Raw genomic sequence first — 27,089 nt, 5'->3', positions numbered from 1 at the left:
CTATCAATGTAAGTTTAGTCATTTTCTGTCCTTTGCTTTTCTATATAAATTTTCCCATGGCTTATACATGTATACATATATGGATGGTTACATTCACACCTTTAAATACAAGTTAGCATAAGGAATTTTGGGTGAGTTGAAGATTTACTAAATCACATTCTTCCAGTATATGAGGACTGTGTGCTTCTAAATTTATTTAGACCCTCTTTTCATTATTCCTACCAGCAATATATAATTAAGGTTGTAAGTACCCTGGGTATATTTGGTTTTTAAATATTTATTTAGTCTAATTTATTATTATTGTTAGTCTATGTTGAAATGATTATTATACATAGCAGCATTTTTTTATTAACACATCATAATAAACTAAAGAGTTTATGAAGAAACCACCATTTATTTTTGTAGTTCCACGGTGGATCATTATGGATAAGTTGTAGTTTAAACACTTTGGCTTTTTCTAATTGATTTCTAATTAACAATCAAATGTATATGGTATATTGATCTGTTACAACAAATGCAAGATATAGCCCCAGAGGTGGGATAACTGAATCATTAGGTATTTGATTTCCAATGTTTACATATATTTCGATACTGTCACATATAGAGTTTGCCCCAAATGGTATTTCCATCAGCCATGTATTTTTCCCATAGTTCAGCAAGCTTCATTACACTCATATGTATCATATATATACACACACTTCCTAAGAGTTTATATGTGTGTGTGTGTTTTAAAACATTTCATTTATATGCACTTCATCCAAATGTGTTTGCTTGCTTTTGTTCTGTGTGATGGCTAATTTTAGGCTTCAGCCATACTGCGTTCAGGGATCTACACGTATTAATTCTCCGCCCTCTTGTGTTCAGATGCCCACCAGGGCAGTTAGCCTGAGCTGGTTTCCACAGAGCACTCCCTTCCATGGATCTATTTACCTTTGCCCTACAGGGTCTATTCCCAAAGAGTTTTCACTCAGTATAGAGTCAGCTGCCACTTCAAGTCTTTTGCCCATTTTCTTTATTTAATATTGCTTCTTCTGGGTTTTATATAGTTTAATCTATCTGTGCCAATTACTGATGTTTCCCACTCTGCAGTTTGCCTTCTCATGTTGATAGTTTACTCTGGTGTGTGATGAAAAACATCACATGATCAGGCTTGTCCTCAAGCATTTTATGTATATTCACCATCTGTTTGCAGTGTCCCCGGAATGATAATGTTTAAAAATTTGTGGCTCATAATGATGTTCTGAAGACATAACCAATTTAATCACAATTTAATCAATTTATTGTGCAAGTTCACCCAATGTTAACAAAATCTAACAGGCTTCTTTTTTAGTGGGAAAGGGCTAAAAGCCAAATGGAGAAATAAATGAACTGAAATCATTAGACAGCTATGTGAAAAAAAAAGTCTGAAATTAGTTCTACCATGCTCTACTTGTTATGAAAAGATTTTGAAAATCTTGTATGGTTATAGCCAGCTAAGACTTGCAAATGAAAAGACAGATAATGAAATGGATTAGAGAACTCACAATAGATTTGATCACATGAAATGTGGCTTATAAGCTACCTTGACTCACATTATGGAAGAGAAAATGGACTCCGTCATGTCGAGCTACCATTTTTTAAGCAATCAGCTTAGCCAGTAACAAGGATTTTAGCATTCTCTTCAAGCTATGGGAATAACTAGGTGCTTGCATGTCTCTGGTAGATGTCATGGGAGCTATAGTATCTGTGAAAGACTATGCAGTGATGTCTTCTCATGATTAGGGATGTATCTCTGAACATTTGACATGGTTATGTTCTTATCTTAGTGCTATCATTGTGAGTTTATGTAACCCCTCTCAACATGTACTACTTTGAACACGACTTTGTTAATGTATCACTAGGCACAAGAATGTACTTGTTTGTTATTTTTCCTATCATTTCGCTCTGTCCTCTGCTGCTCAGTGTTATTGATTATTACTAGTTCCTTAATATTATGTTTTGTATCCTTATACTGTCACTTCTCTTGCTCTCTCACGAAATCTTCACCCAATCCACTTTAATCTTTGTCCAGAGACCTCGATGTGCCTACACAGATGTATCCAGAGCCCCTTCCCCTGGTTTCTAGTCAGATACAGCAGTAGACCTTAAGAAAGGATGGGAGAAATGTTAGAACCCTCCTATGGAGTCACCTCAGATTTTATGCTATGTGATTTTGCAAGGTGAAGTTCTCTTTAGAACATTCACACCAAATTTCCTTGCCTTTACTTCGGTGGCCCTGGGTATAAAAGAGCTATGCTATTAGTGTGTTAACAGTGCCTGCCATTTATTAGGATAAATAGTATTCTCAGGCTGAGGAAGTGGCTCAGCGGGTAAACTACTTGTGCCATAAGCATAAAGATTTGAATTCAAATCCTGATAAGCCATGCAAAGGTGTGTGCAGCACAGCATCTCTGTAATTCCGGTGCTCCTATGGTGATGTGGGCAGGAAAACTAAAGTTCCTGGACCAACAGGTTTGGTGTATTAGTGGGTGAGTAACACACCTTGTCACAAAACAGAAGGGGAAAACTGATACCCGACATTGTCTTCTCACCATTTGCATGCACAATTACACACACACACACACACAAATTCTTTATTCGGCTTTTTTTGAATAACTAATTTGAGTGTGTAGTCTGTTTCCTCTTGGGCCTCTGAATAATTAAATTCGTATATTTGGATCATCCTATAAATCTGATATATAAAATATTCCATAAACTAAACTTCAGTTTTCAACAAATTTGGAGCACACTCTTTTGGGAGAAAAAAAATGAGTTGAACTCTTTTCTGTGTTTTTTTCTCTATGACTCACTATGAATATTCATGTTTCATCACAGAAAAAAATTAGGAAAGCTCCCTTTAGCTGTCTTTCTATATAGATAATTTTAAAGATACACAAAACAGAGGATAATCAAGAATTTGCAGTTATCAACCAGTTCAAACAGCTGTATCTCATGGCCACTATGGTCCCATTCAAACTACTACTCCTGTTAGTCCAAGCTCAACCAGAGGCCAGAATCAAGTAGTACTAATAGAAGAAGGCATGAACAGAAAGAGTTGTTAGCAATAAAGGTAGATTGGAATAATGAGGGATTACACAGTAAAAATAAATAAATAAACAAAGCACTAAAGAATTTAGGTATGGTGTAGGAGAATTGTTTGTATTCTGTCAATCATGTTTTAAATAAACACTGATTGGCCAGGCAGGAAGTATAGGTAGGATACCAGACAGAAAGTAGAAATGATACAATGAGAACAGGAGAATTCTAGGAAGGAGGAAGTTGATTCCTCCCAGTCCCACTCCTGCGCAGATCACCAAAGCAGCAGGATGTGATCTGCCCCACTGAGAAATGTACTGAGCCACATGGCTAACATAGATCAGAATAATGGGTTAATATAAGCTACAAGAGCTAACAAGTACCCTGACCTAATGAGCCAATCAGCTTTATAAGCTATAGAGATCTCTGTGTGGTTTTCTTTGGGGCTTGCCGGCTGTGGGGTACTGGGCGGGACAGAAAAACCCCAACAAGCAACCCCCCCTCATGTTACATAGGTATAGTAGGAAAAAACATCAACCACTAACCAGAGCACTGAGATGTATGCCCAAGAAAGGGACCTAAGACTAGAATCGAGGCTTCACCAGAAGTCTCTGATGGATGGCAGAGAAGCCGCTGTCTGTTAACTGGTAGAGATTATTTGAGAGTTACATTGTAGAAGACTGTGAAAAGTCATCACAGGGAGGTGTCTCTTCAGAGTTCCAACTTACATCTGTTGCTGTGCTATGACAAACTGACATTTGTAGTCACATCTTGCAATCCAACTCAACTTTCTTAGTGCAGTTTATATTTTCCCTACATAGACCTAGATTCATTTCTGCAAGAAGCCCCAATTTCATTTAGTGGAACCTGATATTTGGAAAGCCCTACTAGTATACTGAATGTTTTTTACTTAGTTTTTTTTTTTTTTTTGAGACTTTCATGGACACAAATAAGTAGAAAAATATGTGGTAATACTCAGGAGTTCATTTTGATAGTTGTAATTCAAAATTAGGATAATTAGTAACTTATTCTTTTTTCTCCCATATTGAAAAACTTGACTCTCAAGAATATTGATACTGACAAACTTGGATTGTCTTATAATTTCTCATGTGTTTTGTTTCAAGTTAACCATAAAACAACCCCAGGATAGCAACAGAAATGTCACAAACGACATTATGATTCTACAACAGTTATTTTGGGTTATTCTTGGCTGTATCTATTGCTTTATCGTTATCAGTTCCAGTAGCACACACAAAATTCCATCATCATACTTATTAATGTGGCCCCACTTTCCTCTTGCTTGTGACAATAGTCATCCTGTCTTTATGGCTTTTTCATGTGTTTATAGAATATTGAAAAATATTTTGTACACTATCCTCCAGCTTGTTGTCAAATATTTGATCATGATAAATTGATATAACACACTCGTAAAAATGTTACACAAATGGTATCTGATAATGTGCTCACTAACGAGCTTTGCCTGTTTAAGATAAATGAGACAGGAGTTGCAATTTTCCTTGTAGCCATAATGATGGCCAAAGTTAGAAGAGTTTACACAGTAATCAAAATAATAATGATGGTTATGATGAAGATGATATAAACCTCCTGAGTGTACATGAATAGGAAGAAAGGACAGAAGAAAGAGGTAGAGAAGTAACGTTTTCATGGAAGAATTACAATGAAATAAATTAAATAAGTAAAATTAATTTGAATAAATCCTTCTCAGAAGAGGAAACACAAATAGCCTTGCAAATATTTAGAAAAATTGCTCAACATCATTAGCCATCATAGAAATGCAAATCAAAGCTCTGAGAGTCTATCTTATACCAATTAGAATGAGTATTATCAAAATAACAGACCATAACAAGTGCTGGTGAGATATAGACAAAAGGAAGTCTCATTTACGGCTAATAAGAATGTAAATTAGTATACACTTATTATACAGAGCAAAATGAAGGGTCCTTGAAAAACTAAAAATAGATCTACCATGTGATTTAATTATATCATATCAGGGAACATACATAAAAAATGAGAACACCTTATAAGGAAATGTTCTCATGTTCATGTTTGTTATCATATTATTTGTGATCTTTAATGGGTGAAATGAGCTTAAGAATCCAGCTACAAGTAAAATAATCTAGAATATTATATATATTATATATAACTATATATATAGTGTAGTTTGTATTTTATTGTTTAATTACATCTTCATATGAAATATCAACACTTTTAAAAATTTTCCCTATTAATCTATTCTTTTCTCATATATTGCATCTTGACCACAGTTTCCCTTCTTTTCCATCTTTCCAGTCCCACTTTTCCTCTCTCCCAGATCCACTATTCCTCCATTTCCCTTCAGGAAAGAACAGGCCTCTGAAGGATGTCAATCAAACATGGCATAACAAGTTACAACAAGAATAGGCATATCCCCTCATAGTAAGGGTTGCCGAAGTAGCACAGTTGTCGGGATCCTATGCCCCAACATAAAAACTACTTTTCCTTAACTGGACCGGTGAGGAGGTGTGGGAAAAAATGAGACAGTTTATACAGCAATATCGGAAGGCTTCATTCATTCCTGAAGATCACCTGCGTTTACTATTCAAACACCTTTTATACCCCCGGGTAAACCAAGGTGGAAGCTCATTAATATTCTCAGTCACACCTGCAACTCTATCACCGCTTGGAATCCACACCTCTTCCCAGGCGATCTACCTAATAACGAAAGAGAAGGAGCAGTACATCCTGAGACTTTTGTTAGTAGTCACAGGTGGTCTGGCAGGTGTGCAGCTGCCTTGGAAACTAACCATAGCCAGAGAACTTGGATGTACCTTTTAATAGTTTTAATAAAACCGGTGCTTCTGTAACAGGACAGATCGATCACGCCTGACTTGGGATCATGTGGGGGTGAAGGGATGGGGTGAGAGAGTACTGGGAGAGATGACTGGAATCGTAGATGTCAACACTTTCATAGTTTCTCGGACATAAAATGTGGTCTTATCCATTTCTCAAGCTCTGTTGCTTTGCTACATGATTCACCCTTAGTTTTAAGCCTGAAACCACAAACTATTTAATTATGAATATGCATGATCCCACTACAAATAAAATATTTCATTTACTGGAAAATGTCTAAAACAAAAGAATTTATTGATGTGAATGCAGAATAGTGATTATTTAATGTTTGAAAGAGGGGAGGTAGAATTAATACAAAAGAGGCTGATTTTGATCAATATATTCTATACATATGTGTGGAAATGCCACACTAAACCCCATTAGTATGCACTACCATTGTGTTATTAAAAATAAAACATAGAAAATGTAGAAAAATGTTAAGTGAGAAATCTCTGACTAAATGGGTCATTATTGCACAAACAAAATTATACAAAAATAAAGGGACACGGGAAAATGTAGCATATTTCTGTGATGATGCGGCCATAAGTTCTTACATATGACTTATGAGACCAAGATGTACACAGTAAATGTATGTAATCTTTGTTTATAAATTATCTCACTATAGTTTCTCAAAATCAATAAAATTACAGCCAATTTTCAAAGAGAAAGAAAGACAAAAGAAGAAAGGGGATAAAAAACAAAGTGAGATTTGTAAAATCACCATGGAAACACTAGGGTAATAGTCCCATCAGGTAAGATGCAGTGATGGATTCTAACAGGTGTTTTTCTTCAGAAGACCAAAGGGAGCTTTCAACGTTTACCCTTCTACATGTATTGTTGAATTTCAAATGCAAATGTTAGAAAACAAACACAGAAGTCCTTTTATTTATTCAGTTTTATTTTTAGTTAGAATTATTTTCTGAAACCACTTCTCTATATTAAATATTTCCATTGTCGGGTATTTTTAACTTTTAAACTTAATATGTATGCACAGTTATGAGGCATAGTGCGATAGCTTTATATGCACAGCAACGTGCAGCAATCAGAGCATGATAAAGGAATGTTCATGGTGTCTTTCCAGGGCAAGTCATGTAATAATGAGTCTACCATGTCTCTGATAATTAAGGTGCTTTTGTGTTTGTGCCCTTACATTTATCTTATGGATTCTTAATAGACAAGTATTTTAGTTTTAGAGAAAAGCTTTGGTTTGTGACCTTTTCAAAGCAGTAATGTGGAAATAAATAGCATAAATACAAGTGTTAATTGTTTTCTACTTAATAAGAGTTCACAAAAATACTATACTTAGACTCCTCATTTATTCAGTTCAGAAATTATTAAAGTGTCTTTAAAATGTCATTTATAATAATAGACTTTTAAAAATATTCTTTTGTATCCTATGTCAAAACAAAAATTTACCTCACCTTGTACTGAATTATCAGTATATGTACTTTTCCTGCATAAGAGAAAAAGGAACAGCTAAATAAATAAAAGTATAGCATGGCCAGAATGGATTAGTGGGTAAAAATACTGTTTCCTAAGCCTGATTACCTGAATTCAATACCCAGGACCAACTGAGGTGGAAAGAGAGAACCAAATCTTAGGCTTTTCTCTGACTTCCTCATCCACACTGTAGCATGAGATTTGCTTTCCAATAAAGTGTTAAAAATATATTTATATGTAAAAATTAAACATACAAAATTAAGAAATAAGGGTATAAACAAAGTTGATATTATTTCAGAAATGGAAACGTCATCTTTTAGTGTCTAGTATTGATTTTGTGAGTTTATGTGCATGGTGGAGAGGCAAATGACACAGAAATATTTTCCTACTGACTTCATTCTCAACTGTTCCTCCTTTCAAATATTCTTATTTATTGTCTCATTGATTCTTTTTCTTTCCTTCCTTGAGATAGCAAAAGTGTAGTTTTGTATATCAAACTGTCAGAAACATCTATACATTGCATTTGTTTTTTCACAAGGAACTAAGCGCTATGTAAATACAATCAGCAGAGCTGAAATCACATAGAAGCAGCAGGAGATGTTCACGGTGACCTATGCAGAGGATCTGTGGTTTTCACAGATGAAAGAAGGAAGATGACAGCGATTTTCTACCCCACATCACAGTGTTTAGAGCACTCTTGGGTAATTCAACCACATCTCCTTGATGGAATCCTTCCCTGAAATGTATAGCTTCTCTTTAATCATAAGAAAACGCTAAATATGAATGGAAAGATGCTGTTTAGAATAACTATAATAGATTCTACTGTACTGTAGGAAATCTAGGCCTATCCATTTCTGCAGTACATTATAACTTGATCACAAAACCTGGATTTATGAGTTGGATTCTCTCATGTTACTCTTATTTAGTATGCCACAAAGTCTCAGTGGGAGAGGATGGGAAGAATGAAACTAGGGAGTAGATGGTGACTGTTGGGGTGGAGTTGCTAATTGCAAGGAAAGCCGATTGTAGTTACTGACTTACACTCAAGTTCTAAACATGTGGATAATGGATAGAACAACTCAAAGCCAGTAAATACCATTTACCAAAGAATAAAGAAAAAGCAGTACTAAGTAGCTAGAGGGATGGTTCCATGGTTAAAAACACTGACTGCTTTTATGTAGGACCTAGGTTGGATTGCCAGCAAATACAAGGTTACTCATAACTGTCTGTATTGGTCAGGTTCAAGGGATCTGAACTCCATGAGCACCATGCATGAATATATATATATATATATATATATATATATATATATATATATATATAAAATATATATATTAGTATATATAGAATATAAATATCATATATATACTATAGTATTGCTACTACTACTAAATAGTAATAATAGTACTACTGCTAAGAGTAGTAGTAGGTAATTTTCCTTGAATATTTCTCTTGTCTGGATGTTTTAGTATTATTGTTGTTGCTGTACCAAACCCTAGAGTAGGAAAGGGTTCATTTCTACTTACACTTCTATGCTATGGTCCATCGTTGAGGGAAGTTAGAGTAATGACTAAAACAGGAACTGAAGAAGAAAATATGGGGAAACAATGCTTATTGATTTATTCTCTTGCTCATCCTTAGCTCACTTTCTGTATACTCCAAGCCCAACTGCCTGAGCATGGTGTCATTCACAATAGGCTTGGCTTTCCCACAATCAAGACAGTCTCTGACAGGCATTGGTACAGGCCAATCTGATGGGTCCAATTCTTCAACTGAGGTTGGCTTTTAACAGGTCTCTTGCTCCAGGTTGTCAGGTTTACAATAGAAGCTAACCAGCACAGAGGATCATTGTAGGAGAACAAAAAGAAAGAAAGAAAGAAAGAAAGAAAGAAAGAAAGAAAGAAAGAAAGAGAGAAAGAAAGAAAGAAAGAAAGCAACACTGAACAAAAATTTAGTGGCAGTTTAATTGCTTTTCTGTTTAAGTGTTCTTCTTTGGAAATATTCATTTCCCTTCTCTCTGAGCATCATTCCTTCTCCACCACTGGTAAATCATATACTTAGAACAGTTCTAACAATCGTGATGGCAATTCATCCAGTTTCTGATGAATACTAGGAACTAGGGCTGCCAGATCCCTTCCCATTTTGGACTTGAAACTAAGAGAGAGTTGTGGAGTAAAGCTGCAGAGCTTTTTTGCAATATATATGATCATATTTTGTGTCATGGAAACTATAAAATCTGTGTTGTCTCATGTGAAGAAATAATAAGGCAATTGCCAGAAGAGAGGGCATGACTCACAGAAAGCCTAAATGTTCTAATGGTCAAACAATTTGCATTCAGTTTTTCATGGTGGTTCTAAAAGTACACACTGTATTGTTTCAATGTGAAATTTCAAATTTTTCTCAAACACATAGTCTATTACTTGTAAACCAACAAATGAACTAATACAGCAGACTCCTACTTTACAAAATAATTCTCACAGTGCTTTTATACAACTGTTTACAGAAGCAGGAACTTTAGTTAAGAATGCCAGTTGGAAGAATATACAATACAGTTAAGGAGAGTGATTATAAGGACCCGAGCAGCAGAAATACTGGAAATGAAAAGTAGAGAATACATATCTAGGATATTGTGGATAGTCTGTAGATGCACTGTCTCAATTAAAATAAAATGGAAATTTGAAAGATATTCTAGAAAAGATTTCTTTTTGTCTTGCATTATATTGTCTTGTTTCATCTTGTCTCCTCTCCTCTTCTCTCCTTTCGTCTCCTCTTTTCTTCTTCCCTTCCATTCCTATCCATTTTTCTTTCTCCCTTTCCTCCTCACTCCTTTCCCTTTTCCCTCTTTCCCTTCCCCTCCCTCCCTCTCTTGGTGTAGGAGGTACTTTTGTTTATGTGTTGCTTTCATTGGTTAATGAATAAAAAAACTGCCTTGGCCTTTTGATAGGGCAGAACTTAGGTGGGGAGGTGGAACAGAACTAATTGCTTGGAGGAAGAATGGTGGAGAGAAGGATGCCATGGATCCTCCACCTGAGACAGACACTGGTTAAAATCTTTCCCTGTAAGCCACTGCCACATGACAATATACAGATTAATAGAAATGGGTTAAATCAAGATGTGAGAGTTAGCCAATAAGAGGCTAGAGATAATGGGCCAGGTGGTGATTTAATTAATACACTTTCTGTGTGGTTATTTCGGCGCTAAGATATCCAGCAGCCGGATGAACAAGAAGGCCCTCCTCACCCTGCAACACTCCCTTCCTCCCTTCTTCATCAAGCATTCACAAGGAAAAACTTCAGTAGTAAGATGGTAAAGACATAATAAAGTATAGAAGTCTGAAGGATACTGGAACAGGAGTAGATCAAGAATGACAAACTTTATACGAAAGAATAATTCTTCAGCTTTTCAGTTTCTCCCTTCAACCATGGTTATACACACACACACACACACACACACAGTATAAAAAAGCTGAACAAAAATATATATATACTAATTAGTAAATCAAAGTAAATTCTTCCCAAAGAAGGCAAAATTCTATGCCAGTCCCATGAGGAATTCCTTTAAGCAATTAGTTCTGTTCCCCCTCCACATCTAAGTTCTGCCCTATCAAAAGGCCAAGGCAGTTTTTTTATTCATTAACCAATGAAAGCAACACATAGAATATTAAAGTTTTTGATTATTAAAAATAATTTACTAGCATACTTCTAAATTGTAAGTATTTCACACATTAAGGAACTATGATATTTTGAGACTAATGAACATTTTTATTTAAGACTTATGAGCATGCATGCATTCTGTCATTCATGTTCCATTATTTTACTCTTGTAGAGGAGCCAACATAGAGAGATGACTGATGGCATCAAATAAGCCGCAAAGCTTAGAAACCCCTTCACTTCATTTTCCTCTAGAATTCTGACAAAAGTTAAGACACATTTGAGATAAAATAAGCAAACCCTGTAACCCCCACCTCCCATAGGAGGGCAAATTAAAGGAAAATAATTGTTTTATACACATTTTGCAATTTCCATGATAATTTCCAATTTTTGTCCTCATTGTTGATACTGAGTATAAACTTTAGCAAACCTGAGAGTTTTAACAAAATGAGGAAAGTCTGGGGCTATGGAATGGTCTCAATCAGTAAAGTGTTGTCTCTATTAGAATGAGAACCTGAATTTGATCACAGCACCAATGGGGGAAAAAAAACGCTGGGCATAGCAGCCTACATTCATAATCTCAGTTTTGAGCCAGTGGAGACAGAGGGGACCCATGGGAAGAATAGACAGAGAGAAATCTGGGGCTCATTGATAAGATACTTTAGCCTGGTCAGTGAGTCACAGTTCTACTGAGAGACACTGTTTTGAAAAACAAAGTGGATGACTCTTTGAGAACTATTCCTGAGGCTGTATACACTTCTGTGTATGTGCATATTCACCAACATAGAAATACACAGACACCTGTTGGAGGGAGGCCGCTTGTTCTTTTCTGGCTGCTTAGCCCCGAAATAATCACACAGAAACTGTACTATTTAAATCACTGCTTGGCCTATTAGCTCTAGCTTCTTATTGACTAGCTCTTACATATTAATTTAACCCATTTTTATTAATCTGTGTATTACCATGTGGTAGTGGCTTATTGGCAAAGTTTCACCGTTTGTGTCAGCAGGGCTACATGGCTTCTCCCCTCACTCTGCCTTCTTCCTCCCAGCATTCAGCTTAGTTTTTTCCACCTATCTAAGTTTTGCTCTATCAACATACCAAGGCAATTTCTTTATTCACCAATTATAGTCACAGCATACAGAGGGGAATGTCACATCAGACACCAGCATACACACACACACACACACACACACACTCACTTTTAAAAGATAATAGCTCTAACTTGACCCTAATGGTTGACATTTGTGTTGGCAGGATTAATATTACCACATATTTCACATTTTAGAGAAAGCTGAAGGTTGAGATTTGTTTGTGAAATCTAATTTTATGTATTGAGAAATAATTCAAAATATGTAAACAAAAATGTTCTGGAACTAAATATAGTCTGCCAAACAAAACATGTCAGACCATTTACAAAATTTAGATAAGGCTATGATGGATTCTGGCCTCTAATTCCATTGCTTCACTGTGAACCTGTTCTTCAATAGCAGCAATGGCTAACATATGATTGAGAAGTTAGCAATAATGAAAAGTCACTAATTAAGCCATGCTGTGTCAAATGACTTATTTAATCTTCATAAATATAACTACTTTATTAATAAACTTACCTCAGGTGATAAAATTGAATTGGAGGTAAGAAATATGCCCCCAGCTCACCAAGATAGAGTTAGAAATTGTGGACACTCAGCATGGCAGTTACAGTTACTCCTAGATGAGTGGCCCTGGCCACAGGGATGACAAGTGACTTTCCTTAGATTTAGGCAAGTGTCCCTCTTCTCCCAATTATGCTTTTGTCAGCACATCAGATGAATTCTAAGGATTTAGCATGTCATTCCTGGATGCAGTTGTTCCCTTGAGTTTTACCAAATGCAATCAGGCTTCTCATTTTGCCCTCCATCTTTATTTAGTCAACTTGTCAGTGGTGCATAGAGCTATTTTCTCAATAAAGCAGATAAGTCAACAGTACATAGAGCCATTTTCTCAATAAAAACAAATATGTCAACAGTGCATGGAGCCATTTTTTTTCAATAGAGCAGACACAAGAATTCCTGGATTTATATGCCGCTTAGTATTTTTCTTTCAAACCATTCCATGAGCACACAATGTGTCTCTGAGGCATTCTTTTAATCTTATGCATATACATCACAAAGAACCTCGTCAGACATATTTCTTTCTAGTACTTCATAGACAAGAGAAAAATATTTGTTTACTTATTTACTTTGCAAAATACATTACAAATCCTAAAGAGCCTTGAGAACTTATCTCCAGGGCCTCATAAAGGAACATAACTCTTACCAGAAGACGGCTCTCCTACTTCTAGTTTCTGGAATAAAATGTCAAAAATCACAATTGTGCTGAAGTAAAAAAAATGTCACTTAACTCTGCTTGTTGGTGCCCTCTCAGTCTCTATCAGTCTCTTCTCTCTTTAAAAACTTTTAAGAAAATCAACAAGTCCAAAAACTGCTTTATAACCCCCTCTTTCATCTATATCATGGTGGACATGATAAAGCTTATCCTTATTATCCAGGCATAAGCATTAATCTTCACCTACATGTTCTTGTATTTTGCTTCTTTGCTCATCTCAGGGGTCAGACTTGAAAACCAAATTTAATGCAAATTCAAATGAGCTCTCTTGCTATGTTGACATGCTTTGTGTGTTTGTGGCTTTATGAGAAGAAATCTCTCAATATGTATGTCACAGAGCTTCCTGTAGTGTTATGGGATTTGGACAGACCTATGACACTTCTAGGCTTGCTGTTGCGAACACTGAAAGCTTTCATGCTTTCTATAATTACAATTGCTCTGAGTTTTCTCAAAATATCCAATTTTTAGAATGAGGGCATATAGTTTTCTTCTGTATAGTCATATTTTATCTGTTGATTTACTGTGTATATTCTTTAAAAGAATTGTTTAAAGGTACACATTTAGCTTCTGTCATGGCACATTTATTCAACATTTACATTTTACTTTTCAAAACATGAGCTACTTTTGTATAATGATATCTTTGAATATTTTTCTTCCTGAAACACACCATTAAAGAAAATTATACATTCCTAAATAAAAGTGGTTCAAAATTACCTAGATAACTATCACAGTAACTCGAGCTAACACTTACTACTAAATAAGAAATAAGGACCCTGGTTGGTTGTATTATTTGAAAGACTGTTTTTATGAAATCAAAGTCACAGATTAAAATATGAAGTAAAAAAGTCTAAGTTGTTTCATTTAAGAATTATATATTTTATTTTCAAGGTACAGTCAAGGGGAATCATTATTGAGAAATGAGATTAGTAAAACTAAACAGTTGAAGTGATGACAATCCACTAATATTGATGTCTTCTAGTTGTCCAGCTACGGGATTTGAGGCCCAGCTCATTTGACCCAGTCAGTTATTTATTGAGCATTGAATGCTGCCCAACCAAGGTCTGCTCAGCACTCTGTGGTCAGATGAATGCCTCCATGGGAAGTAGTTTTGATTACTAGATGTTGTGGCCTACTGTTGAAGCAACACATATCCCCCAGAATGGTATTACAAGTTCAATTTCTTCACAGTTCTCACCATTATCTACATGGGGGCCTTTCAGATCCCAAGATATAGTTAACATCCTGATCTTTAGTAGATTTATCTTCTTCTAAATAATTATCTAAATTATTTTGTGAATGATACAGTTCAAAAACCTATTGTCATGCAGGTTGTATTTCCTAAAACATGATAACATTTACCAGTTTATGTAGGTGAAGTTTTCCTGTGCCCCAGCAGTCATTCCCAAATAACCACAAGAGACTTAATATAAATTATAAGTGCTCAGGCTTATTACTAACTAGCTCTTACAACTTAAAGCAATACATTTCTATTAATCTATGTATTGCCATGTGACTCATGGCTTTACCTGTCCTCAGCAAGTCTTGCTCTCTCTGATTCACCTGGGAAATCCTCTGACTCCACCCTTCTTCCATGCAGCATTCTCAGTTTGACTGTTCCATCTATACTTTCTGCCTGGCTACCAACCAGTCAGTTTTTTATTAACCATTGAGAGTAATATATATTAACAGTGTAGAGAAGAATTATTCCACAGCAGATTTACCTTTTAATAAAACACCAAAAGTGACTACTCAGTTCTACACAAACTCTGACTGCTAAGGGTCCTGTGATTGGCACTTCATGGGAGCTAAACATATGCTTCCATCACTAGATCCTAAGAATGAAGCTTTATTAGATAGTAGCACCATTTTATTACTTCACCTTGTATCCAAGGTCATCGACATCTTATATATATATATATATATATATATATATATATATATATATGATAAAGCTTAATTGTCTGGCCATATCTCTGTGTTTGTGTAATTAGATAGCCAAAAATTTTAGTGCAATTACAAACACTATGTTTGGCACACTTATTGTTCCTCTTTTTTTGTTTCTTAAAGTATACACACACACACACACACACAATGAATGGAAAATAAGGAAATTCAAATGAAAATAAATTGGTTGAGAATGAATAAATTTATGGTATATTTCCTACAATGTCTCATAATTCAATTCTAATTCATTCTTTAAGCAATGAATTCTATGTATACCCCTATATACCATTCTATTCTTCTTGGTAGATTGGCATTGCTTTTTCAACTATGTAATGTCCCTTTCAGTCTGTAGTAATATTTTTTTTCAAAGTGTATTTAGTGCTATATTTAGCATTTATTTTATCTGATTAATGCTTATAGGATCTACTTTTTAATCCTTCTGTTATAAATTCATAAACTTTCTTATATTTGAAATAAGCATATTGCTTGTAGATGGACTGCTTAATGACCAAACCCCCAAAATTCATTGATAATTTTCAGTCCGCTTGTTGAACTATTTATTTCCCTTCTGTAACTCTAAGTTCTAAATTTTCCATTAGATAATTTTATATGTCTTATATTTTCTTTGGAAATTGCAAATATTTCTACTTGCTTCAGAGATAATTTTAATTGAACTTTTCTTATCATAACTCCATTCTAGCATTTTGTCTCCTTGGTACTTACACTATTTTCATTTCAAAGAACATTTATTTATTTTTGCAGTAACATATTTACTAATTGTAATTGGTAAGTTTTTGGTATAGTACATGTGTATGCAATAGGTGTTTTAATACACTATTCTTGTAGAATGACTGAGTCATACTGACTAACATTTGTTATTTCATGCTTTTTTTAGGTAAAAATGGCATGTTATTAACTTGCCATGTTTTGCTTTAGGTTCTTGAAATTACTCTGCCCAACCTTGGGAAACTATCAGCCCACTGTTACTTCTCTGAGCTCTACGTTCTTCCATTCACTACTGAGTACAATCCAGATATGTTTGTCTTGTGCTGACTTACTTCAGTTAGTATACTATCCTCCTGGTTCACCTATGGTGCCCCAAACCACTGGATTTTCTTCTGTTTTTAGACTAACTGATGCTCCAGTGTGGGTACATGTGTTACATTTTTTCTTTACTTGATTGTCTTAGTCTATCTAGGATATTATAACAAAGTGCCTCATATTAGATAAATTATGAACAATGAAACATATGTCATATTTCTACAGGTTAAGAAATTTGAGATCAAGGCACCATCAGATTTGGTTTATAGTGGGAGCCTGACCTTCATAGGGCATGCCTTGCTGTTGGGCCCATAAGAAGGAAGATCAATGTGTTTCCCTTTAGCCTTTTTAATAAGGGAATGTGTTTTTAAAGGTATGTGCTTATGATAATGTTTATATAAACTAAAGTCACTTCATAAGAGGGCCCCTTAATTGAGGAATTTCCTCTATCAAACTGACCTGTAATTGTCTGTGGGAATATTTTTTTAATTGCTAAATGATGGAGGAAAATTCAGCCCACTGTGAGAGGTGTTGCCCCTACACAGTGGTCCTGGATTGTATAAGAAAGGTAGTTGAAGAAGTTCAGGAAAACAAGCCAGAAAGGAGAATTCCTCAGAGTTCTGAATCAGTTCTGGTTATCTGGCTCTTGCTGTGAGTTTGTGCTTTCGGATAGGAAACTAAGACAGGACTGTAACTCAATTAGTGTTGGAAACAAAAGGGGATTAAATATATATAATTCCACGAAGCACATAGTTGTAGATGGAGATCATTCTTATAAAGAATATTAACACTTTTTTACACTTCCTATTTTATTATTATACTAATTAAATTTGTACTTTGAGAATTTCATACATGGGCATTAAGTTAGAGCCTTAATTTGAGGTAGGCACTTTTATTCAGACTATAGCATTTCACTCATGTTCCCTAAATTCATGATTTCACCTGCAGGATACCTCCATTTAATTCCGGACTTTAACATTCTTAGTTCATTTCAGAATCAATGGAAAAGCCCTATACCCAGAGTCTCACCTAAATGTCAAGTGAATGCAGCTCTGTGTGCCTGCACTTGCTGGTATATACACACTGTAAGCTCCGTCAATGCCCTATTTGTAAATAGAGGAGGCAGACATCAAATCCATAGGACTCACCACTTAATTGTTTCTTGGCTCCTCAGCAACACAACAAAATTGCTTGATTGTCTCCACCTTTCAATGTCTTCTTTCATTTGTTTTATAGCTAAGGTTTTGAGGTGCACTTAGTGGGTGGGTAGAATAAAATACAGCTAGATTTTAGATACTTAGATAGCTGTTTTCTCACCAATAGAATGCAGTGTCCTAAAGTAGATAGTGTGTCAAGTTAGAAACACATGCTCAGATTCTCCTTCCCTTAGAGGAAGTCAGGTGATCCAGCTTGGGTCCATAATGAAAGAGCCAAGAGCAACTCAGTAAGATTGTGAGGGAAACTATTATTCCACCAAACACAGACTCCAAGTGAACCACAGCAATGCCCTTTCCTTCATGGTTTGTTTTGTCTTTCCTCCAAAACTAGGAAAAGATTTTTGGAAATTTAAGATCATTTTGTGCACAAGACAAAAACCACATATTAAGCCTAGTTAATTAAGAAGCTAAATGTAACTGAGTCCTTCACCAGCTTTTTGAGCCTCAAACTTTCTTTGTTTTAATTAAAAATTTCCACCTCCTCTCCTCCTTCCACTTCCCCTCTCCCTCCCCCTCCCACTCCCTCTCCAGTCCAAAGAGCAGTCAGGGTTCCCTACCCTATGGGAAGTCCAAGGTTCTCCCCACTCCTCCCAGGTCCAGGAAAGTGAGCATCCAAACAGACTAGGCTCCCACAAAGCCTGTCCATGCAGTAGAATCAAAACCCAGTGCCATTGTCCTTGGCTTCTCAGTCAGCCTCCACCGTCAGCCACATTCAGAGAGTTCGGTTTGATCACATGCTCCATCAGTCCCAGTCCAGCTGGCCTTGGTGAGCTCCCATTAGATCAGTCCCACCGTCTCAGTGGGTGGATGCACCCCTTGCGGTCCTGACTTCCTTGCTCATGTTCTCCCTCCTTCCGCTCCTCATTTAGACCTTGGGATCTCAGTCCAGTGCTCCAATGTGGGTCTCTGTCTCTATCTCCATCCATCGCCAGATGAAGGTTCTATGGTGATATGCAAGATATTCATCAGTGTGAGCCTCAAACTTTCTAAATAAGGTTGGTTCATTATATAGAAGCTAAGCAAAGCAAAATCTCATCCTGATGTCTTAAACTTTGCTGGGTCTTGGTTCTATGCACTTTCTAAACAGATTGCTAAAGGACATCCATTCTACTGTTGGCTCCACAAGCTGAAGTCAAATAACTGGGTTTGTGCATTAGAATTCAGCTCACACCACTGATACCTTCTGCCTTTTGACAACAAAAGAGATATTTATTTCAGTTGTTATCGCACCAATAGCCACCAAATTAGTGTTTACATCATCCCAAATTAGTGTTTACAAGTCTGTCTTCTTAACTAGTCAACCTCTCAAAGGCAGGAAATGTGTGTTGTATTAGATACTGTACAGGATGGTATAGTTGGCCACACAATAACTGGTTGTCAAATAGCAGATCAACACTTTTACATTTTATTTGTGTCATTACAACTCAGCTTTATTATTTGCAAATGTTCTTTTAAGTAATCATCTTCATAAAATAAGGCTGTGTTGGCATATTTCACTTGTCTCGGCTCAAAATAACTGAGACACTAGGCAGAAATCATTGCCAAAGTTATATTAAACACATTCAATTAAAGTAAAACAACATTGATTCATCTATTCTTTATGAAGTTGGCAAACGCGCTCTTCCCATGGTACTGAATTTTGGATCTACATGTATTTTGAATCTAGAACTAGTTTACAAAGCCTGAAGGTATGAGGCAGCTCCCTGTGAAGATTTTCTCAATGTTCTGCCTCCCCAAAGTTCTCAAGCAAGAAACAGAAGTGTCCTTCTGGGACCCATTGTGGAACAGCATGGGGCTGTCTGCTCGTCTGCCTATGCCATGCTAGGATGCTTTTATGGCCAGCCCAAACCATTCCCTGTATTGCCTGAGATAGGTTGAACTACTTTTTCTTTCTGCTGATATCCTCACCCTTTCCTGTTACTGAAGACTACTTTCCATCTTTCTCTTTTCTTAACTCCTGGTCAAGTTTGATAAGAAAAGAACTCAAGGAACACTTCAAGTTTAGGAATATTCCAAACACAGAACAGAGAGCTCTCAGTACTGTGGGCTGGAATATCCTGCAGACAGGACAAGAGGCACCAGAGTCTTCAGGAATAGCATGGAAGGACTGAAGAAATTGAAGTGGCTGCTGTCGGCCTCTTAGCTTCCTGCCTGCTTTTCAGATCTGAGTCTCTGTTGTTTCTATCTCTTTTAAAAGGTTCTAATATACGCCGGGCAGTGGTGGCGCACGCCTTTAATCCCAGCACTCGGGAGGCAGAGGCAGGCGGATCTCTGTGAGTTCGAGACCAGCCTGGTCTACAAGAGCTAGTTCCAGGACAGTCTCCAAAACCACAGAGAAACCCTGTCTCGAAAAAACCAAAAAAAAAAAAAAGGTTCTAATATATTGAAAAATTCTCATAATTATAAATCCATATACTTTTTCAAAGTAGATGTATAAACTCACTAATACACATTTTAAATACTTTATACTCAAATTTATAAAAATAGATTCCAACATTAATAGTGAGTGGGACATGTGATAATAGTTGAAACAAACAAAAAAGGTTAACTGTATGACTCATAACATCAGAGTCAAAATGAAACTACAGTTTGAAATTTCAAAGGAAGATAAAATCCTGCAGCCAAAGAAACAGAAAAGGCATGATGTGGTGAGGAAGGGGCACAGGCCATAATATCCTTCCTATGAAAAGCATGTTTTGGAGTGTACGCCTAATTTCATAAGATCGAGTCTCCTGCACTATAATTAAAGTGCTCAGTGCTCATAACTGATATTCGCTGTGCCTTCACCACAGTTATTAGAAGGATAACCAATATTACAGACCTGGCCCTGGTTGGCACTTCCAAAGCATCACAAAGTATGGTTCTATCTTCTATGGCTTCAAAAACTAAGGAATTAGTCAAATACCACAAAAGAAAAATAGAAATTAAGAATTTTCAATTTGTTGATGTGATTGAAGTTTAAAAACATTTGTTTTTAATAGTTTTAAAAATGTATCTTAGTTTTCTGTGCTAAAATATTATTTCATAGTAAAAGGTTATGTTATACTTAGTTTTAATTCCAAAATATGCATGATTACAAAGTTTAAAATTTAAAAATGCAGGCACATTATAGTGAGTCAAATGATAACAGAATAACAATGGGAAAAGACTTTATATCCAGGTCTTATTTCTCAGAAGAAAAAATTTAGTTCATTTGTTTATTCTGAGATTTTTCTGAATATGTCTCTAAAATTATTTATTGACTAAATAATTGTTTACAGATTTGATCACTTAAATTTCTCTAATAAAAACAAATATCTTCCTTTTTTCCCCTATGGAGTGATTACTCTGAGCACTGCACAATCAATATGCTGACTCCAGATCAGCAACCCCAGCCAAACCGTTCCCAGAGAAGACTGTTTGTGCTGTATCACGATGATCCACCTTTATACGTCCCATGTGTGAAATCCGGTGTCTAATCATGCCTTCCTCTCTGTAGATCACAATTCTCATCCCACACCCTGCACTCTGCAACAGTTCCAGTGTAGCTGCTTTTGTTGGGACTCCTTTGCTGGCTTTATATTTACCTTGCTTCCAAATTAATGGTTCATTTTATTAGCTCTCTAAAGATTTAAAAATTTTCTTTATCCTGTGCCATAGACTGGTACAGATGTCTTTTCTTTGGCTTAGGTCCTTTGTTCTTTGTGCTGATGCAAGTTGAGGTTTTCCAGCAGATATGGAAGTTATTTGTTTTAGGGAAATTAGCTTGAGTTCTTAAGCAATTTCTCTGAGTCTTTCTCTTCTTAGGATACTTTCTCTCTTTCGCTTTCTTCATTTTTTATGCCAGCTCTCTCTTTCTCTTCTTTGCTCCTTTATTTCTTTCATGCTGTCTTTTAAAGCTTCTACTAAAAAATTTCAGCAATTGCATTTTCTGTGATGGAGAATTAGTTATTTCTCAAAGTAAGGGAGGCAAAACACTTTGATGACCATAGGATCCCTGGCCCCTTAGGTACTTCTATAATTACCTTCCCTTGAATGTGATAGGATGTTCTGATGGGACTTGTTACCTTTAGTGTATTATATTATGAGAGAGATTTGTCATGTGTAATGGAAACTACCGATCCAGAGGCCTTAGGTTTCTTGGAATGGAGAATGGCTTCATATAATTGATTGAGTTCCTTGATAGGGCAGCAGCAGAAGGCAGAGACTGGACACGTGTTAGCCTAAGGGAAAGTAATTTTCATGTTGTGAACTTCTGTGCAAGGAACTATGGATACTCTATAGGGCAGTGGTTCTCCACCTTCCTAATGCTGTGACTCTTTAATACATTTCCTTATGTTTTCGTGACTCTCAGCCATAACATTATTTCTTTGCTATTTTATTTTATTTTTTATTAATTAATTAATTAATTTAATTATTAAAGATTTCTGCCTCTTCCCCGCCACCACCTCCCATTCTCCCCCCCCCCAATCAAGTCTTCCTCCCTCCTCAGCCCAAAGAGCAATCAGGTTTCCCTGCCTTGTGGGAGGTCCAAGGACCACCCACCTCCATCCAGGTCTAGTAAGGTGAGCATCCAAACTACCTAGGCTCCCACAAAGCCATTACGTGCAATAGGATCAAGAACCCATTGCCATTGTTCTTCAGTTCTCAGTAGTCCTCATTGTCCCCTATGTTCAGCGAGTCCGGTTTTGTCCCATGCTTTTTCAGACCCCGGCCAGCTGGCCTTGGTGAGTTCCCGATAGAACATTTCATTGCTATTTTATAAGTGCATTTTTTTCTACACATAACATAAATATCTGTCTTTTCTGATGGTCTTAGATGACTCCTATGAAAGAATTGGGACTCCCAGGTGGAGAACCATTGCTCTAGGTAGTCAGCATAGTCTTGGACTTTGCTGCACCTAGGAAACAAAATGGTGATCTGAGTCCTATAACAGAAAGGAAGGAATACTGTTATCTCACCTTCATCTTTAAGGAGAGCGGGAGTGTGAGCTGAGAAGGCATACCTGGTTGAATGCTGACTGTAGCTCATAGGCCCCTAAAAGACTCTAAGAGACCTGAATTTCAGGTAAGCTCTTGCCTCAGGTCCCTGAAAGTCTATTCACTGCAGTAGAAGCTGAGATTCAGCAACTTGCTCTTGTGTTATGGATAGGAGAGTTTCCTTTCCCCCAACCCCCCAGGGCTGTATTAGTTCTTTTGTTCCCGCCCCCACCCCTGTTACTTTCATTTTTTTCTTTACTATTTTAAGCTAGTTCTTGAGCCAAAAGCCATTTTCAAATGATATTATTCTTAGTCTTTCCTATACTTAGATGTGAGGCACTAAGGGAAATCAGGCACCTGAGTGAGACCCTCTAACAAACAAGTTTCCATTTGGGTAGAATAAAAACGAAACATGAAGATATTTTCCCCCTTTGTATTGAATTTATCAAACAGAAACATGCTTGATCTCTGGCTAGGTGCTAACACCCAACTGCTAGGATCCAGCTTCTGAAAAGCAAGAAAGTTGGAGCATTTGTCAAACATAGGCTGACTATTGTTAAACAAGCTTCTGGAAGGCCATTGTTATGGGCTTGCTTGTTGCACTAGACCCCAGTAGAACAAACTAAAGCAAAATGGAATCACTCCTGCTGCTAAGAGTAAAGAAGCAGGCACATCCTCAAACTAAGTAGCTTCTCCTGAGCATAGAAATTTGATGATTGCTCATCAGAAAGGACCTTCCCTCCTTGAGTCAGTGCTGTAAGGAGGCCCCTCTGCTCTACCTTTTACAGGAAAGTGAACCTTCTTACCCTGATTGTGACTGGTGCATATTCTCTTCATTACCTAGTTTCTTTTTTCTTACCTTGGAAACCCGAGCATTTTGTCATGCTTGGTAAAACTCATTCTTACTATCTATATGAAGTGCTTCCTGATACTATGACTACAAAACGAAAGCCACTTACATTTTAAAACAAAATTTGTAGTAATTTTATTTTTTCTTTCTTTTTATTTATTTTTTCTTAACAGTGTTGGTAACTGATCTCAGGGTTTCCTTCATGCTAGGCAAACACAGGAACCTGTCTGGGATTTTTCTAATTCGGTTAGATTTGATCTGATTTGGGTTATGGGGTACAGAATCTTTTTAGAACGGACAAAACCTCTCTTTCTATAAAAGTAATATCCAACTTTAGTATAGAATACACAAATGCCTCGGGTCTCATTTTGCCTGGTGGTTGATATTCAGACATGAGTTTGTGTTCTGTGTATAGCTACCTTGTGCACATCCTGCAACATGAAGCAGCATGTATCTTCCTTCACAGCTCATCAAAGAGGCTCCTGAGTGCCCTCCTCAGGTCTTTGCCCTTAATCAACCCTCTCTAACTTTCTACCTTTTCCTGTACATATTTCAGATTAGGGTCCACAAAACTATAATAATGATCTTTAAAAATAGAAATTAAAAAGAATGAGGAAAAAAAATTTAATACAGATTAGCATTCCGTGGAACTTTGCTAACGGCATTTTCTGCATGTAATAAAGAAAATAATACATACATGGTAAACTATTACACTGTGATTTAAGAGAGACACTGCTTGTTTTTGTATGATTCACAATCAGAGTTTGGTCAGTGGAGACTATTATGTACATTGTGATCCTGAATGCATCTGTTAACCATAGCAGGAAGAATCAGTTGTCACAGCTCTTCTTCCCTGAAGAGGCCAACATTTACCTCAAAGTACCATAGTATTTACATAAGAGCCCCTTAGCTGATAACTGCCAATTCTTGTCATCAGCTGTATCCCCTGGTCCTCTGCTAACAGCACCACCTCCCAATTTGATGGAGGTGAAGCTGCTTTGAGGATGAAAGTAGACAATTTTCAAATCTCCACGCAAGCAGCAGATATCAATCTGCAGCACTCAGTGGGGGTAAAGTCTGTTAATTATTGCAGAATTAATATGTGGTTTTTCTGTGTACTGCAAAGGAAAAACAACACAAAGTGAAATGAACCATTTAGAAAGAAGTTACAATTACTAAATATTAAATATTAATACACAAATAAAATAAATGTAAGGGGCTATACTAAGAATGACACATACATTAAAATTGTGGAAGACTTATGATGATTGTAGTCCTAAATTCTAATAAAACCTACAAAATTCAAAGGCTTTGTATATAAGCACTCATAGGTTAAAGAGATTTGCGTGCATATTGAGGTAACTGAAAAAAATCCACGGAAAGGGGCAAGATCTGTGCAGGGTGAATAATGTGCAATGAGTTGTAAATGTGGTATACTACTGTCATACTCCTTTTATGAAAGTATGATCTATGTCTTCATAACAAAAATAAAAAGAGAGATTTGTATTTATCTTCAGAAGGAAAAAGCAAAATTGAAAATTATCGTCCTCAATTGACACGCAGCTCACCCTTACTTCCAAAGAACTTTTGTGTTTTGAAAAAAAGTTCATCAAAATCTTTTTTGAGCTGTTAACTTATTTCAACTACGTTTCTGGGCTATTGGAAAGGAGGAAATAACATTTATATAATTATTGCTTTTTGGAAATGAGAAAGAGGCAGTTACTATTATTAATATTAGTAATTAAAACAGTTGTGATACAAAAAATAAAATCAGTAGAGACAGCAGAAGGATCACATTTTATTTATTTATTGTGCTTATGAAAGTATATTCATTACAACAGCTTGTAGGCACATAAAGATATGAAAACCAATTATAAGTTAAAGGACAAATGGCAGTATGCATAAACACCAAGCAAAAAATAGGGCAAGAATATGTATAATTTCCTCAACAGACCAGAAACTAAGACCAGGCTGTGTTTTGGCTGATGTTTTATGATTTCAAAACACCTTTTTTCACCTTGTCACCAGTAATACAAGGGAAAAAAAATCTATCTAATCTCCCTTTCTCTCTCTTTTAAAATTTATATCTTTATTTATTGAAAAAATATTTCTATATAACATTGTCTGATCATGACCTCCCCTCCCCAAACTTTTTCCAGATCCTCCCCACCTCCCCACCCACTCAAATACAGCCCTTCTTTCTTTCACGCTCATTGGGAAACAAATTGTCAGCCAAGACCAACCAACCAACCAACCAAATAAATAAACCAAAATAGGACAAAACGGACAATTTTAAAAAAATTAAAAAGCATAAGAAATACATACAGATGCAGAAACACACACTTGGGCATATAGAAATTCCATGAAAACCAGTTATGTAACAAAATGCCAAGACAAAGAATTCTGAGACAAAACTTCATAAGTACTACTTAGTTTGTTTTCTGTTGGCATCTACGACAGGGCATGGAGGCTACTCTTAAGAATGGTTTGTATACCCAGTGAGACTCCTTTGGAGAAAAATAATATTTCCTTTGTGAGTGATGTTCAATTAGAGATTGCTTCTGGATTAGGGATGGGGGCCTGTGTCTACTTCTCTCAACTCCGAAATCCCTATCTTACTTAAACCCATGTCGGCTCTATGTGTGCTGTTCTTTCTTCATAAGTAATTCTTTTAAGTTTCTAAAAATAGTTTTATTTAATTAATTAATTATTTATTTTTTTTTATTCTTTTTTAATTAAAATTTCCACCTCCTCCCTGTTTCCCATTTCCCTCCCCCTCCTCCCAAATATTGCCCCCTCCCCTCAGTCCCCTCCCCCTATCCCCCTCCCTCTCGATACTGAAGAGCAGTCCAAATTCAGCAGTTAAAGGCTAGGCTCACAACCAAATATATAAAAATAGTTTTATTTTATGGGTATGAAGATTTTCCTGTATATATGTCTGTATACTGTGATGTGCCTGGTGCTTGTGTAGACTAAAAGAAGGTTTTAGATATTCAAACAATGTCACTCCTTTATTATTTCTAAAATATTTATTAGTTTATCATATCCATAGGACTTTGGATTGGATCTAACTGAAATTCAGTCCATTCTGTCAGAGGAATCCTTGCCCTCTGAAACAGGTAATGAACAATTACAGAGATAAATGATAGCAAGTGGAAATTGTGGTAGAGATTGCAAGTCAACAGTGCGTATGCAGAAGAATCAATGTGCTAAATCTAAACTGATAAATAATACTTTTCTGAGTAAACAATTGTTAGAATGGCATAGTATTCAAACAAATCATAAGCAGAAGCAGGAAGTCAGAATAGGACCTGCAAGAGTACATGGAACTGTTAAAATCACTTATAAAGTCAAGGTAGAAATAGTAAGCAAGGCCTACTTAATTTAGTACCTGAAAATTGGATAAAGAATAGACTGAGGTCAGAATTTTGTATGATTAATGATGAAAGGTTTCTGAAAACAGACTTTAACATGGACCAAAAGACATCAACACTTCAGCTGAATTTGTAATATTTCATAATTTAAATGAAAGGTCAAAATGACTACCAAGAACAAGATTTTTAAACATATCGACTCTCAGTAGGAAAGTGAGAAATATAGACCAATCTGATTTTAAAACCAAGTCATCTAAAAGAAAAGAAATGATGCATAGAAAATCATTACAAGCAAAGGGGCCCTG

The sequence above is a fragment of the Chionomys nivalis genome, chromosome 4, assembly GCF_950005125.1.
Source record: "Chionomys nivalis chromosome 4, mChiNiv1.1, whole genome shotgun sequence".
Lineage (NCBI taxonomy): Eukaryota > Metazoa > Chordata > Mammalia > Rodentia > Cricetidae > Chionomys > Chionomys nivalis.
The sequence above is the reverse complement of the archived record's forward strand: the minus strand, read 5'-3'. Positions refer to the sequence as shown.